Source organism: Carcharodon carcharias, chromosome 8 (assembly GCF_017639515.1).
Source record: "Carcharodon carcharias isolate sCarCar2 chromosome 8, sCarCar2.pri, whole genome shotgun sequence".
Taxonomy (NCBI): Eukaryota; Metazoa; Chordata; class Chondrichthyes; order Lamniformes; family Lamnidae; genus Carcharodon; species Carcharodon carcharias.
In genome coordinates, this window is record NC_054474.1 from 24,452,507 (window position 1) to 24,469,698 (window position 17,192).

The 17,192-nt window shown below is 47.7% G+C and overlaps 1 pseudogene; it reads right to left on the bottom strand.

Annotated features, from left to right (window-relative positions):
* Nucleotides 1-4,087: 4,087 nt before the first annotated feature.
* On the bottom strand, nucleotides 4,088-4,578 carry LOC121281095 (annotated as a pseudogene).
* Between the last annotated feature and the right edge of the window lie 12,614 nt (nucleotides 4,579-17,192).

Genomic DNA, 17,192 nt, shown 5'->3' on the forward strand with positions numbered 1-17,192 from the left:
CCTGGTGAGTTTTTCCAGCATTTTCTGTTTTTGTTTCAGATTTCTAGCATCCACAGTATTTTGCTTTTATCTTCTTATTAAACTAACATTGATGTTGTAAAAACCTATCTGCTTCACTAATGCCCTTTAGGGAAGGAAATCTGCCATCTTTACCTATCTGACCTCCATATGGCTCCAGATCTATCAGAATTCCCTCTGAAATGGCCTAGCAAGCTACTCAGTTGTATCAATGTCAAAAAGGAATGAAAACAGAGGGACCACCCAGCACAGATCTAGGCCTTCACTGTTGCTGGGTCAAAATCCTGGAACACCCTCTCCAACAGCACCATGGCTGTAACTACACCACATGGACTGCAGCAGTTCAAGAGTTTGGCTCACCACCACCTTCTCATAGTTAACAAATGCTGGCCTTGGACACCCACATCCTCTGAAAGAGCAAAAAAAGAGTGCAGGATGCATCCTGAGTTGAAAAAGGTTACAGAAGGAGACAGAGATCATGAGGGAGGTCAACAAGGACATGGGATGATCAGTGTGTAGGATTCTACAGTATACTGAGTGCAAAGCTCTGGGTGCGTTGTAGTTGGCATTGCATGGAGCTGAAGAATCCAAAAGTTTTTTTGTTAGGTTTTCAATGCTGCAGAAATTGATTTCACCAGTAGAGAGAGCGAGGTACAGATAAGGGCGCATGATTTTCTGGAGATGGAAGATTAATGGTCAGGTGGTGGGCTAGATGTGTGGTTTGAAGCTAAACTCAGGTCCAAGCAGGACATTAATTTTTTGTGTCTTCAAATGCAGCTAGAGAGCAAAGTGGAATCTGTTCCTGAGTAAGCTGAAACTAATGTCAGACCTGATGACAGGCAGTCAGGTAATATGTATGAATGCCTCCAGGGGGAAATGCTGGCACAGTGGTAATATCACTGGACTAGTGATCCATGAAACTATCATTGATTGTCACAAATACCCATTGGGTTCACCCATACCTGGTCTAGCTGTATGTGATTCCAGACCCACAGAAATGTGGCTTTTAACTGTCCTCTGCAATGGCCTACATTCACTTAGGTCAATGGATAATTAGGAATGGGCAACAAGCGCTGGCACTGCCAGTGTTATAGAATTGATTATCAGACAACTTTTCTTAGTGGAAGCATTTAAGTTTATTTACAAGACAGCAGCAGCAACTACAGGTGTGCATCAAACTCCATAACTAAAAAAGAACTCCCTTCCTAGAGGTTCCCCATGTTGCTGACCCATTGGTTTACACAGATCATGTGATCTTACAACACAGGATTATTCTTAAATTTACAGTCCTACTCAGGTAAAAATATAAGTCTCATTAAAAAGGTAAAAACGCACCCTGAATTACACAGCATAGTGGTATTGTCACTGAACTAGTATTCCAGAGACCCAGGGTAATGCTCTGGGGACCCATGTTCAAAATTTGAATTTGATAAAAATCTGGAATTTAAATCATTGTAATAACAACCCATCTGGTTCACTAACACCCCTTAGAGAAGGAAATCTGTCCTCACCTGGTCTGGTGTACATGTGACTCCAAACCCATTGCAATGTGGTTGACTCTTAAATGCTCTCTAAATAAGGGCAGTTGGGGATGGGCAATAAATGCTGACCTAGCCAGTGATGGCCCCGTCCCATGAACAGAACAAGTTACAGGATGGAGGAGGTGGTACTGATAAAAGTTAAGGACCATAAGAAAGAAAATATATATGTTCTGATGTTCCTTTGTGTTGCCTTGAAATTCCAGGTGTTCAGTGTAAGTTGGTTATTTTTCTGGAGACAGTCTCTCTTAAATTGCAATCCATCTTATTCCAAAGGGGCAGTTGCAGCACTTGAAGGCACTTAAAAATGAAATTCTCTATCTCTGTGATGTATTCCAAAAGGTAACAAAGATAGGGCACCAAATTTGGAAATTGCAGGAAGAGGGATGCTGGGCAGAATCATCCCAGGTTTGCAAAAAGCGTGGTAGTGGGCGGGAAAAAGGAGGTTTTACCCTTCGGCCACAATGGCAGGTTTTTGCACTGGGATCACCTTGTTCCTGGGGCAACCCGCCTCATTAATAATGCATTCCCAGGACACACGCCAGATCGCTGGCATAGCGGCCTCTGATTCACCTGTCCCACTGTCACCTCAGATCTTCAGTAATCCGGGCGTCCCTGCACAGAGCTAGCTCTCTCTAAGGGATCGGAAGCTGCTGCAAACTCATTGTTGCCAAAAGGAGAAAACATGCTGCCCACCAAATTTAGCGATGCCTCCCTCTGGTGCCGACTGAACACAGTGGAGGCCCGCCGTGAAGCCTTCTACCCTGACTCTGGGTGAAGACCAACAAGCAAAGCGACAAATCCAGTATGGGAGGCAGTGGTAGTGGTGGTCAGTGCCAATGCCCTGCAAAAAAGAACAGCCACCCAGTGCCAAAAAAGGATGAATGATTTCTTCCATTCCACCAGGGTAAGTCACATTTCTCATCACTCTTAACTCACACACTCACGAACCCACCACACATCCACAGGGATCTCTTTCACAGCTAATTCAATGGATATCAGCATTCACTCTCTCACCCACACCATCAGCCCTGCGGATCATATCCTCATCCTGTCCATGTCACCAGTCACTACCCACACAGGCAGTCTAGCCTGGCAGGTGTCCTGCTTACTCTCTCCCCATCTGTACTCATGCAGGACAAGCTGGCACACAAAAAAGAGAGAGGTTGCAGACTGGTGGAGGAATGCCTGACATCAAGGTCCTCACAGATTTTGAAAATAGAGTCATCCAGCTGGCTGGTGACGATCTGGACCATTCCTGTGCTGATAGTGAGGTTAGCAGTGCTGAACCAAGTGAGGATCCAGCAGTGCAACATCCATCAGACAACCATGCTTTGAGTGAGCTCCCCTATTCCACAGTCCCCTGTATGCACTAATCATCTCTCCTTGGTTCTGCAGACACACCTGGGAAGCAGCCGAGGAGGCCCATGAGCCAGATCCTCGACTCAAGCCTCGAAGACACCGCGGAAACAAATCTAATGTCACCCTAACCGAAAACCCGTCACAGCGCTCACCCACACCCTCCACCAGTGCAGAGACACACACCTTGGTGGGGCCTAGTTCTACAGCAGGACTGGGGTCACAATCTGGTGAGCAGATTGCACTGTCTAATCCACAGCAGAGATTAGACAGCGCGATCTGCTCTCCAGATTGTGACCACCACAGCAAGTGGCAGCAGGGGCTTCCCAGGTGTCCAGCAATCAGAGGACTGCTGGAGGCTAGCAATCTGCTGAGCCCAAATCAAACGAGGAGCCTCTGGACTCAGTCATATGTCAGTTGCTGGAGCTGCAAAGGCAAGCTCGGGAACATCAGGAAGGGATGTCAGCTGCACTCCTCAGATTGCAAGGTGCGATGGAGAAGTCTGTCCACCTTCGTTCTGAGGTGATAATGCCAGCATGCCAACACACCAAGCTCAACACTGGTAGAGTGACGCCCGCCATGGAGGCCTTGGTCCAGGACATTGGTCCTACAGTGGGCTGAACTCCATCGCTGATGCCATAGTTAGACTCCAACAGTATCGAGGTGAGAGGGGTGCCGGGCAGCTCGATCTCACTTCAGCTACTCCTTCTCTTTAAGGAGTCAGTCAGGGGCCATCAGGCACCCATAGGGAGGATGATCAACAGGTGCACACCCTGGGGTCATCCACCCAGTTGACTCTGGGAGTTCCGGCCCATCCAAATCTCCTCTTCCTGGGATCCCAGCAGTTCCAGCTCCACAGGCCAAGGAGGGTGCCACTGCCACACAGCAGGACCCCAAAAGCAGGCCAGAGCCCTCCAGGTCTCAGCCCTCCAAAGGACACCCGCCAAGGTCATCACAGCACATGGCGTCGCAGTCAGCAGGCTGCCTCCACCTCCACTGTGGATGTCGGGGGGAACACCAAGATGTCGCGGCAGTGTTAGGAAGGTTAAGAAGTTTTATTTATTTAGGGTTAGCATTCACAATGAAGCCCAAGTCTGAACAGCTCCTTGAACTACCTCAGGCTGGCAGTTCAAATACAATAGCAAACAATAAGATTGTTCCCTACAGTCAGTTCAGTCACTCTCCCCCAGGGTGAGCTTGTCAAACAGGTACTCTCCCATGCCATTCTCAGGGGCTCCCAGTCTCCTCAGGTTGGTGATGTGATCTCCAAGCTTCTTGATCATCTTCACTTGCTCATCCAAGTAGTGAGTCTCCAGGAAGTCACAAAGATGAGGGTCAGTTTTCCCAGAGGAGAGCTTGTGCAGAACCAGCAGACTCTGGTTCACATTCTTCTCCATCTGCAGAGCTCTCTGCATTGCCTCCAGACCATTGCTCCACTCATCTTGCTCTGGTTTCTTGATGTCCTCCAGGCTGACCTGGCCTCCACGTTTATTCTGGAATTTTCCTTGAAGAACTCAGCAAAGTGACGCAGGGCAACATTATCCCGGTCAAAGTAAAAAGATATGGAGAGATAAACATAGGAGGAATAGAGCTCCAGGTTGATCTGCTTGTTAACAGCACCCTCACATTCCTTGTGGTAGTTCTGACGCACTTGGGAGGCCATTTTAAGGTGGCAGAAAGTAACTCTTTCAAGTACAAACCCGTTTCCATCTGTTTCAGATGAAGTTACATTGTTTCATAGTTTGCCATTGCGAGATTTGAACTCTTGATCTTGGGGTTACAAGCCCAGTACCATAACCACTTGGCTATTTAGGCCAAGCATGGCAGAAAGTAAGTTGCACATCCTGAGCATGGGTGTTAATCACTTGAACTTAATGTTCACTTTTGTAAATAAACTCACAAGAATGTCTCCCTTGCCTATGGCTCCTTGTTATGATAAGCAGTGCTCCTGTCACACAGGTGTAGTCCAGGGCTTCTTCCTTGTGCTTTATGCGGCCTTCAGACCAAAGTGGTGATCCGGCATCACAATCACTGTACACACTACTGATGCCTGCACCTTGATGGTGCTTGCCATAGCTACCAGAATGCCGAGGGTAGGTGTCACAGAGTTCCGTCATTCTTTCTGTGTGCTCTCCGTGTTTTTGAGGTGGATCTGACTCCCCATCTCTTCAGCATCTGTGTCCTATGATGCTATGCTCCTGAAGGGGACAGGTGCTAAAAGTTAACAAAGCATTGGGTGCATTTATAGTTTCACGGCTGCATCTCCATCTCCATGATAAGAAACTTATCACAGAGTACAAGTGAGCTACCCTCGGCCAGACATGAGTCAGACATTCACAGAGGCAATGTGAAGATCTGTGAAGTGTTATCACTGCGTGTCGTCATCATCTACTTGAGTTTAGCGACTGTTAGGGTCTCCACTGCATCTCCATGACATGAGCCTGAGCGCTGAGGGTATGTGCACTGCCAGCAGTCACACAGGAGCCAAACATTCACAGGTGCAAGGTGAGAATGTCAGGACTGTGCTCACTGCACCTTGTCATCATCCTCCTCAAATTTTGCAGCTATGAGGGCCTCCCAAGTGCACTTGCCTTGGCTGGCCAGTGCGATGGCCTCATCATCAGTATCTTCAACTTTGAGGACCTCATCATCAATATCCCCTTCAACGTCCCTCTCATCAGAGGAGGCATGCAGCCCCTCCATATCCTCCTCAGCCAGGTCCAGCCCCCGTTGCAGCGCCAGGTTGTGGAATGTGCAGCAGGCAGTGATGATGTGCGACAACCACTGGAGTCTGTATTGCAGTGATCCACCGGACATTTCAAAGCACCAGAACCTCATTCTCAAAATGCCCATTGTTTCCGCTATCAAAGTCCGGGTCGTGGCATGAGCTTCATTATATTGTCATCCTGCTGCAGTCTGAGGCCACCACACGGACATCATTAGCCACGTCCTCTGTGGGTAGTCTTTGTTCCCGAAGAGCCAGCCCTGCAGCCTCTCTGGAACCTGGAAGATGTCAAGGATCTGAGACCTGCTGAGGACATAGGAGTCATGGACACTCCCTAGGAATTGTGTGCAGACCCGTAGGATCTGTTTGTGGTGGTGGCACACCAGTTGAACATTCAGTGTGTGGAAGCTTTTGTGGTTGATGCAGTTGACTGCTTGTTGCCACGGAGATCTAAGCACCACATAAATGCAGTCGATGGCACCCTGCACCTATGGACAACCTGAGATCTGCACAAATCCCAGTGCTCTTGCTTCCTGGCTTTCCTGATCCCAGGTGAAATGCACAAAGTTCTGTGCCTTCACAAAGATGGCAACCCTAACCTCTTGGATCCACTTATGCGTGGAGGTTTGCGAGATCCCACACAGGTCAACTGTGGAGCCCTGGAAGGAGCCACTGGCGTAAAAATTGAACACTTTCATGACCTCTGGCAGCAGATGCCCTCCAAGTCCCCCGTGGCACTAAATCCTGCAGCAGGTGGCATATGTGACAGACCATTTGCAGCCTTCAGCGACACTGGTTCCCGGTCATCTGCAGGAAAGGTGCTCCTATGAGTCACAGCTCATTGTGGATCTTCAGCTGCGTGCGCAGCAGGCCCTGCCACCTCTTCACATTAAGGGAGGTGCTCCTCCCTTTTACCAAGCTAGGAAACTCCGCTGCTCTCTTCTTCTTCTTCTCTGGTCTCTGTGAGCTGTGAGGTGTACCACTAAATCACCAGGCTCCATGATCCTGATGTTCTCCTGCAGGCTCAAAGAGAGAGGGTTAACATATGTGTCCTAAGAACCTCTCTTGGTTAAGTCTGGAAGCCCCTTCCACTTGGATAGCATGTGTGTAATGCGCTCATTGGCTGTCTGAAACTCCACCCACCTCCACTTGACCTATTGGCAGCAGCTTCGGCCACTGGACTGCGTGCTATGCTCTCAGCTCACAGGCAGGCATTGCCCTAACCAGCGCTGCAAGGTTGCACTGTTAGCTTGGACCATAATGAATAAAGACATTGTAAGGGGCTGTGAGTGCCTCCACCAGTGACTGCACCATGGCCACTTTTCGCAAGGGGATTCTACAATTTGCCTAGTCGGCCATTTGCTCTGCTGCCCACTAAAATGCACATTAATTTGTAGTCTGCGCCCAGGGGTGAAAAGTTCTGGAGCATTTGGTGGCACTTTCATGCTTTTGCTTTGCTTAAGTGGAAAGAAAAGCTTCAGAGACCCAACTCCAAGCAGGTCAATGGAATTGCAGCTGAACAGTCTCAGCTGCAGAAGAATGCTCAATTTTGACAAGCTTTTCCAGGTGTGTGGCCACTTCCCTCACCTCCTGTCACGTGCTTGAGTATTTCCTTCAGTCTGTGCTGCCTTGCCCCCCCACCACATCTCTCCAGCCTGACCCGCACTAGAGCCCTTGCCCTGGGACCGCACTGAAAGCCAGCCGGGGAAAAAGCAACTTGCCTCTGCCCCTCAAATGCGTGGTGCCTCTTCCTTGATGGCGACGCTTGTGAGCACTGCACAAGTTTGTGTGCAATCACCTCCAAGTTCCCCTCAAAGTTAAGATTACCAGGTGCACGCCTTTTATGTCATGAAGAACACTGTTCTGAATTTACGCCAACATGGGAGGTACATTTGACTTGGGGGTTGATTCCGGTGAGCAGGGCTTATAATTAGATGCAAAAGAATTAAAATGATGTTCCCAACACGCAGTAGCAGGAAACGTGGCCCGCCATTGATGGGTGGAGCAGACGATCGCAAACCAGAGTAAAACTGATTATCGGCCTTCTCGCCACCCCATCCCACCCCGTCTCCCACCCCACCCGCCATGACACCCGACGCCAATGGGACAGGAAAATTCTGGCCAATGTTACTGGTCCGTTCTGCAGACACCCTCTCTGATTATAGCAGCTTGTGTCGCCTTTCCCTACAGTGAAGGTGGCTGTTGTCATGTGTCTGGCCTTCAAGCTGCACAGTCATTACCCTCTCTGGCAGTGGGATTTTCTCTGACCTGTTGTTAGAAACTCTATAGTGGCCTCCAACAGGTCAGGTAATTAATTCCTTGTATCCTGTTAGCTGCAATAGCCAAAGGTGTTTGAATATTAATGTCTCAGCTATTAACTCCTTGGATGGTCCATTTCCCCCTTGATAAAAACAAAAAAACTGCGGATGCTGGAAATCCAAAACAAAAACAGAATTACATGGAAAATCTCAGCAGGTCTGGCAGCATCGGCGGAGAAGAAAAGAGTTGACGATTCGAGTCCTCATGACCCTTCGACAGAACTTGAGTTCGAGTCCAAGAAAGAGTTGAAATATAAGCTGGTTTAAGGTGTTGGGGGGTAGGGGGGGGGGCGGAGAGAGAGAGAAATAATGTTGAAAGGGAGCTTTTACACCTCCAAGGATACACCATTGTCTTTCTGAGGGTTCCACAGATTTGCTAACTCCATGATGGGGAACATGGCTTTCACAAATGCAAATTAACAGCCATTTTAAAGTCAGGTTCTTTGTTTGGCAAAAGTCCATTTAAAGAAGTTCAATATACATCAGAACAGTCAATGAAATTAAAGACACATTGCATGACACATTGCCATGACAGCAGGCAGAGGCCGATGCCAAGTGTGATGCCTGGCAGGTCTCACTGCACATGCTGGTGGCAGGAAAGGGGAGGGTTCCTTCTTTACGTGTCCCCTGGGCCCATCGGAAACCACCCCCGCCCTGCTGCCAAGGTCTTCCCCTGCCCCATTTTCACACCCGGCCTGGTTCCCCATCCCTCTTGACCCCTTCACTAGAGCCTGCCAGCCTGGTTCCAGTGTTACTGCTGGGCCACTATCCTCAGTGCATGGCTCCAGCGACAATCGCCCTTGGACTGGGTGCAGTCCTAGCAGTGGTCACTGTTCCCAGTGGCACTGAGTGGACCAGAGAGCTGCTGGTCATCTGTTTGGCAGGCAGCTCTTGGAGGCTGGACCTCCTCCCCGGAAGGTGGGTGGGGGGGGGGGGCGATGGCAGAAGGCCCAGCTTGAGATAAATCACAGTCTGTTGACATTAAAAAGCTGGAGGGCAAGCAGAGACATGTTCGCCCCTCATATTAGCAGCAGATGAAGTGCAGAGCCTGAGTGAAAATGTTCAGCCACATGGAACTGTGACAGAAATTGGTTTCCTACCATTCCCCAGAAAGTGTCCTAATTTTAACTTCAACTGGGCCTGGCACAGTCAGAGCAAATTAATTTTCATCAGAGTTTTGACGGACATGACTATCATTTGTATGGAGTCAAAAGTCTCCCGCTTTATTGCCCATCATTCCCAGGTTCTCTGTTGTTAACAATAGCAGTATTTCTATATCTTATTCATATCACATAGTGACACTTGCCTCCAGGGGTATTGTCACTGAACTAGTAATCCAGAAACCCAGGGTAATGCTCTGGGGAGCTGGGTTCAAATCCCGCTCCGGCAGATGGTGGAATTTGAATTCAATAAAAATATGGAATTAAAATTCTGGCGATGACCATGAAACCATTGCAGATTGTTGTAAAAACCCACCAGGTTCACTAATGACAGTAAGGAAATCTGTCGTCCTTACTTGGCCTGACCTACATGTGAATCAAGGCCCACAGCAGTGTGGTTGGCTCTTAAATGCTCTCTGGCCTAGCAAGCCACTCTGTTGTATCAAACTGTTACAAAGTCACAAAAAAGGAATGAAACCAGACAGACCATCCGGCATCGATCTAGGCACTGGAAATGACAACGGCAATCACAGCTCTGTCGACCCTGCAAAGTCCTCCTTACAAATATCTGGGGGCCAGTGCCAAAATTGGGAGAGCTGTCCCACAGACCCATCAAGCAACAGCTTGAAATAGTCATCCTCACGGAATCATAGCTTACAGAAAATGTACCAGATGCCACCATTAGCATCCCTGGGTTTGTTCTGTCTAGGACAACCCCAGCAGAGGTGGTATACAGTCAGGAGGGAGTTGCTCAGCAATGACTCTGGATTCCATAAGGTCTCATGGCATCAAGTCAAACACGGGCAAAGAAACCTCCTGCTGATTACCACGTGCCGCCCTCCCTCAGCTGATAAATCAGTGCTCCTCCATGTTGAAAACCACTTGGAGGAAGCACTGAGGTGGCAAGGGCACAGAATGTACTCTCAGTGGGGGACTTTAATGTCCATCACCAAATAGTGGCTCAGTAGCACCACTACTGACCGAGCTGTCTGAGTCCTAAATGACATAGCTGCTACACTGGGTCTGCGGCAGATGCTGAGGGAACCAACAAAAGGGAAAACATACTTGACCTCATCCTCACCAACCTGCCTACTGCAGATGCATCTGCCCAGAACAGTATTGGAAGGACTGACCACCGCACAGTCACTGTGGAGACCACGTCCTGCCTTCACATTGAGGATACCCTCCCAATTGTGTTGTGCGGCACTACCACGGTGCTAAATGGGATAGACTTCAAACAGATCTAGCAACTCAAGACTGGGCAACAATTAGGTGTTGTGGGCCATCATCAGCAGCAGATATTGTACTTGGACATTCTGCAACCTCATGGCCTGGGATATCCCCCAGTCTAATGTTACCATCAAGTCAGGGGATCAACCCTAGTCCAATGAAGAATGCAGGATGGCATGCCTGGAACAGTACCAGGCATACCTAAAAATGAGGCATCAACCTAGTGAAGCTATAAAATAGGACTGCTTGCATGCCAAACAGTGTAAATAGCAAGTGATAGACAGAGCTAAGCAATCCCACAACCAGCAGATCAGATCAAAACTCTACAGTCTTGCCACATCCAGTCGTGAATGGTGGTGGACAACTCACTAGAGGAAGAGGCTGTGCAAATATTCCCAGTGTCAATTATGGGGAAGCCCAGCACATCAGTGCAAAAGATAAGGCTGAAGCATTTGCTACAATCTTCAGCCAGAAGTGCCGAGTGGATCCATCTCGGCCTCCTCAGAAGTCCCCAGCATCACAGATGCCAGTCTTCAGCCAATTCAATTCGCTCCAAGTGATATCAAGAAACGGCTGAAGGCACTGGATACTGCAAAGGCTAAGGGGCCTGACAACATTCTGGCAATAGTACTGAAGACTTGTGCTCCAGAACTTGCCAAGCCCCTAGCTAAGCTGTTCCAATACAGTTACAATGCTGGCATCTACTCAGCTATTGCCTAGGTATGTCCTGCACACAAAAAGCAGGACAAATCCAACACAGCCAATTACCACCCCATCAGCCTACTCTCGAACATCAGCAAAGTAATGGAAGGAGTCATAAACAGTGTTATCAAGCAGCACTTGCTTAGCAATAACCTGCTCACTGACGCCCAGTTTGGGCTTACCATTGACCAGAAACTGGACTCACCATATATACTGTAGCTACAAAAGCAGGTCAGAGGCTAGGAATCGTGCGATGAGTAACTCACCTCCTGACCCCCCAAAGCCTGTCCACCATCTACAAGGCACAAGTCAGGAGTATGATGGAATACTCCTCACTTGCCTGGATGAGTGCAGCTCCCACAACACTCAAGAAGCTTGACACCATCCAGGACAAAGCAACCCGCTTGATTAGCACCCCATCCACAAACATTCAGTCCTTCCATCACTGACGCAGAGTAGCAGCAGTGTGTACCATCTACAAGATGCACAGTAGGAATTCACTAAGGCTTGCAAGACAGCAACTTTGAAACCCACAACCAGTACCATCTAGAAGGATAAGGGCAGCAGATAGATGGGAACACCAACACCTGGAAGTTCCCCTCCAAGTCACTCATCATCCTGACTTGGAAAAATATCACCGTTCCTTCACTGTCACTGGGTCAAAATCCTAACAGCACTATGGCTGTACCTACACCACATGGATTGCAGCAGTTCAAGAAAACAGCTCACCACCACCTTCTCAAGGGCACCTAAGGATGGGCAATAAATGCTGGCCCAGCCAGTGAATCCCACATCCCGTTAATGAATAAAACAAAATTAAATTAAGCGTGACCTCTACCATGCTAATGGCAGTATCCACTAGCCCTAGGGATCATGTTACAGTTGTTGTCTTTCCCTGTGGGTTTCTGGTCGATGTGTAGCAAGTAGACAGCTGTCCACACCTGCCTCTTTGTGGTCAGCATGGTCCCTTTTATAGTATGCTTTGCCTTTGCACTGGCTGGCCTGCCTCCTTCCTTGGAGATGCAGTACAATCAGGGAATGTTTTCACAGTGACAACTGCAGAGCTATTTATATTCTGCCGAGAAACTCTTCAGAAGTAAATTGCATTTGTGCAAGAACTTTTACACTCATGAAGGAAAAGGCATTACAGATGATTCCAGCAGAGGGAACTCTTTGTCCACCTCAGAACAAGTCATTTCCTACAGTAGCAGTGATATTATTAGTGGTCCTGACTGGGTGTGGTAATAGATGAGTATGATGGAAAAGCTCTCTTGTGTTACAAATATTTTTGCCTCTCCTGCTACCAGAGACTGAGTTATCCGATCTTTGACTCTTCCAGGCTTATGCTGAGTAATGCAATCTGCAGAGGATCTCCAGTAGTAGTGAAGTGGTTAATATTTGTCTTGTAATTCGATCAGTGGTGCAGTTTCTGTTCTGGATCTGGGTGGCGTGATCTCACGACTGGATGTCTAATTGGACTGGGGTTGTTTGGCAAGAAGCCCCCTCCCCACCCCCAACTACCAAGAGAACGAAGACTCTTTCCTCATGTTTTAATTTGTTTGAACATTAATGTGATTTACTTGCATTGACAAGTAAATTGCACATTTGAAATGCTTCTGTACACTGCTAACATATGAATTGGAAAAGGAGATGCAAATGCAGTCGAAGGAATCAGCTTTGCAGTGATTTGTGAAGCTTATGCACAGGTGTCTGGGTACTTTAGCAGCTCTGAGTTGGCCCTGATTTTGGAGCAAGGATATGTTAATGTGATTTCCCTCAAAGATATCTTTTGGAACGAAGAAAGGTCTCACATTACTTCTTTCAGGCTTCACGTCTTCCATCTACTTCAAGTGACAGGTCGGTACAGATTCAAAATGTCTATAGCTGACACTTAAAGCTCTTGTCTGTGCAGAATAACCCAGCGTACTGCAGCCAGGATTGCATCTGTAATGAGGAAATTCAAGGTTTCTGAAAAAATTGGTTGAATGAATCGAATTATAGCAAATGAGTAACAAGTAGAGTATTGCTGCATTTCCCATTCAAGACAGACTGGAAATTACACAGATCATAGCTCTAATGTACAATGGGAAATACATTTGAAAATTAACAAGAACGAGAATTTGTTATTTCTTTATTTCATACCATACAAATAGAGAAGTGTGTTTATTTGCATCTTCTGTTGGGTGGAATGATAGTATACTCAACCATGATTTCCCTTCCCATCTTAACCCTGCTGTTAGCTAACACAGCGAAGTGGAAACCATTTCCCAAAAGGAGGTAGGGAAGGAAAATTATACTTATCCTAAGGGGTTGTTCTTACACAGGTTCATAGCATTTGGATCAAGGTTGCAGTTTTCAGCTGGTAAAACACAATTATAAACTATTCTCAATGATATTGTTACATTGACAAAGTTAATTAGCTAAATAATAACAGTGAGAGCACCTACAATGAGATGTAGCTCTGTCAGGTTTTCTTCCATTTTTGTGGTAAAGTGAACTCATCAAGGGAAGAGATACCGAGAATGAGGCAGTGAGCATTTTTTTTCACTTTCCTTGCACCTCAAAGGCAGCAAGGGTTAGATGCAGAATTATGCTGCCATTTATACTAGAGTCAGCTTGCTCAAGATAACTTTATTTGCATGGTCAGGTTATACTGGCTGCATGCTCTAAATGCCACAACTGTCTGCAAAGCTGGGAGCACCAATCTCTAACAAAACCACATAACACACAGAACTGTAAATCATAACATCATCTATCATTTACGAGGAGCAGTTAATAGTGTTGTTTCCAATTTCAAAGGGAACCACATTTCAGTTGGGCTAGTTGGTATAGATCACCATGACAAGTATGCTGCATTTTTTATAAAATATTCACAGGATATGGGCTTCGCTGGCTGGGCCAGCATTCATTGCCCATTCCTAGTTGCCCTTGAAAAGGTGGTGGTGAGCTGCCTTATGAGCTGCTGCAATCCGTGTGGTTTATGTACCCACAGTGCTGTTAGGATTTTGACCCAGCCACAGTGAAGGAACGGCGATATATTTCCAAGTCAGGATGGTGAGTGACTTGGAGGGGGAACTTCCAGGTGGTGGTGTTCCCATCTATCTGCTGCCCTTGTCTTTCTAGATGGTAGTGGTCGTAGGTTTGGAAGGTGCTATCGAAGAAGCCTTGGTGAATCCCTGTTGTGCATCGTGAGGATGGTACGCACTGCAGCTACTGTGCGTCAGTGGTGGACGGAATGAATCTTTGTGGATGTTGCGCCAATCAAGCAGGCTGCATTGTCAAGCTTCTTGAGTGTTGTGGGAGCTGCACTCATCCAGGCACGTGGGGGATGTTCCATCATACTCCTGACTTGTGCCTTGTTGATGCTTTGGGGAGTCAGGAGGTGAGTTACTCATCACACGGCTCCTAGCCTCTGACCTGCTCTTGTAGCCACTGTATTTATATGGCTAGTTCAGTTTCAATTTCTGGTCAATGGCAACCCCCCAGGATGTTGATAGTAGGGGATTCAGTGATGGTAATGCCACTTAACATCAAGGGGCAGTGGTTAAATTCTCTTTAATTGGAGATGGTCATTTTCTGCCACTTGTGTGGTGCGAATGTTACTTGCCACTTGTCAGCCCAAGCCTGGATATTGTCCAGGTCTTTTTGCATTTGGACATGGGCTGCTTCAGTATCTGAGGAGTCACAAATGGTGCTGAACATCATGCAATCATCAGTCATATCCCCACTTCTGACCTTATGATGGAAGGAAGGTCATTGATGAAGCAGCTGAAGATGGTTGAGCCGAGGACACTACCCTGAGGAACTCATGCAGTGATGTCCTGGAGCTAAGATGACTGACCTCCAACAACCGCAACCATCTTCCTTTGTGCTAGTTATGACTCCAACCAGTGGAGAGTTTTCCCCCTGATCCCCAGTGACTCCAGTTTTGCTAGGGCTCCTTGATGCTACACTTGGTCAAATGCAAGATCGATGTCAAGGGCAGTCAAACTCATCTCATCTCAGGAGTTCAGCTCTTTTGTCCATGCTTGAACCAAGGCTGTAATGAGGTCAGGAGCTGAGTGGCCTTGGCAGAACCCAAACTGGGTGTCAGTGAGGAGGTTATTGCTAAGCAAGTGCCACTAGATAGCACTTCTGATGACTCCTTCCATTACTTTACTGATGATCGAGAGTAGACCAATGAGGTATAATTGGCTGGGTTGGACTTATCCTGCTCTTTGTGTGCAGGACATTCCTGGGCATTTTTCCACATTGGCCGGGTAGATGTGAATGTTATTGCTGTACTGGAACAGCTTGGCTAGGGGCGTGGCAAGTTCTGGAGCACAAGTCTTCAGTACTATTCTCGGAATATTGTCAGGGCCCATAGCCTTTGCAGTATCCATTGCCCTCAGCCGTTTCTTGATAAAACGTGAAGATTGGCATCTGTGATGCTGGGGACCTCCGGAGGAAGCCGAGATGGATCTTCCACTCGGTACTTTTGGCTGAAGATTGTAACAAGTGCTTCAGCCTTATCTTTTGCACTGATGTGCCAGGCTCCCCCATTATTGAGGATGGGGATATTTACACAGGTTTCTCCTCTAGTGAGTTGTTTAATTGGCCACCACCATTCACAACTGAATGTGGCAGGACTGCAGAGCTTAGATATGATCTGTTGGCTGTGGGATCACTTAACTCTGTCTATCTCTTGCTCCTTATGCTCTTTAGCACACAAGTAGTCCTGTGTTATAGCTTCACCAGGTTGACACCTCATTTTAATGTATGCCTGGTGCTGTTCCTGGCATGCCCTCCTGCACTCTTCATTGAACCAGGGTTGATCCCCTGGCTTGACGGTGATGGTAAAAGAGGGGATATGCCAGGCTATGAGGTTACAGATTGTATTTGAGTACAATTCTGCTGCTGATAATGGCCCATAGCATCTGATGGATGCCCAGTCTTGAGTCGTTAGATCTGTTTCAAATCTAACCCATTTAGCACACAACACGATGGAGGGTATCCTCAATGTGAAGGCGGGACTTTGTCTCCACAATGACTGTGCGGTGGTCACTCCTACCCATACTGTCATGGACAGATGAATCTGCGGCAGGCAGGTTGGTGAGGATGAGGTCAAGAATGTTTTTCCCTCTCGTTGGTTCCCTCACCACGTGCCACAGACCCAGTCTAGCAGCTATGTCATTTAGGACTCAGCCTGCTAAGTCAGTAGTGGTGCTACTGATGGACATTGAAGTCCCCCACCTAGAGTACATTCTACGCCCTTGCCACCCTCAGTGATTCCTCCAAGTGGTGTTCAACATGGAAGGGCACTGATTCATCAGCTGAGGGAGGGTGGCATGTGGTAATCAGCAGGAGGTTTCCTTGCCCATGTTTGACAAGTGCCATGGAACTTCATGGGGACCGGAGTCGATGTTGAGGACTCCCGGGGCAACTTCTTCCCGACTGTATACCACTGTGCCACCATTTCTGCTGGGCCTGTCCTGCTGGTGGGAACATGACATACCCAGGGATGGTGATGGCGGTGTCTGGGACATTATCTGCAATGTATGATTCCGTGAGGATGACTATTGTCAGGCTGTTGCCTGACAAGTCTGTGAGCCAGCTTTCCCAATTATGGCACTAGCCCCCAGATGTTAGTAAGGAGGACTTAGCAGGGTCAACAGGTCTGAGATTGCTTTTGTCATTTCCAGTGCCTAGGCCGATGCTGGGTGGCCCGTCCGGTATCATTCCTTTTTTGTGACTTTGTAGTGGTTTGTTACAACCGAGTGGCTTGCTCGGCCTTTTCAGAGGGCATGTAAGAGTCAACCACATTGCTGTGGGTCTGGAGTCACATGTAGGCCAGACCAGGTAAGGACGGCAGATTTCCTTCAGGGATTAGTGAAGCAGATGGGTTTTTACAACAATCAACAATGGTCCCATGGTCACCATTAGACTTTAATGAATTTTTATTGAATTCAAATTCTAACACCTGCTATGGCGGGATTCAAACCCCTGAGCATTACCCTGGGCCCCTGGATTACTAGTCCAGTGACAATACCACTACGCCATCACCTCCCCATTTAAAAATTACCGGCTGGGTTACTCAGTTTCCCAAAACCCTGCTTCTAAGAGGGAATCCCAATACCCAGACTACACATTTGGGAAATTATAT